Source organism: Cystoisospora suis, assembly GCF_002600585.1.
Source record: "Cystoisospora suis strain Wien I chromosome Unknown contig_9077, whole genome shotgun sequence".
NCBI lineage: Eukaryota > Apicomplexa > Conoidasida > Eucoccidiorida > Sarcocystidae > Cystoisospora > Cystoisospora suis.
The window spans coordinates 8,995-9,239 of record NW_027161855.1 but is presented as its reverse complement, the minus strand read 5'-3'; positions in this window follow the sequence as shown (position 1 = coordinate 9,239).

The following is a 245-nucleotide window of genomic DNA, read 5'->3' as shown; positions in this document are numbered from 1 at the left end:
CTCTCTTCTTTCTTCTTGTTCTTTCAAATGAATTGTATAGGTTCGCCATTCGAGAGTGAAAGATAGAGGAGCCACTTCAGTTTGTAACCGTGGCTGCTTTTTCTGTGCTCCTCCTAATGGACTTCCCCATGCCTTTAAGAGATGATAGAAAGAAGCAACTCCTTGATAGTCTGCTTAAGACCCTATCTACTGACACGAAGAATGAGAAGAGATCGCGGCAGAGGCTCCTTATGTCCTCGAGAAAG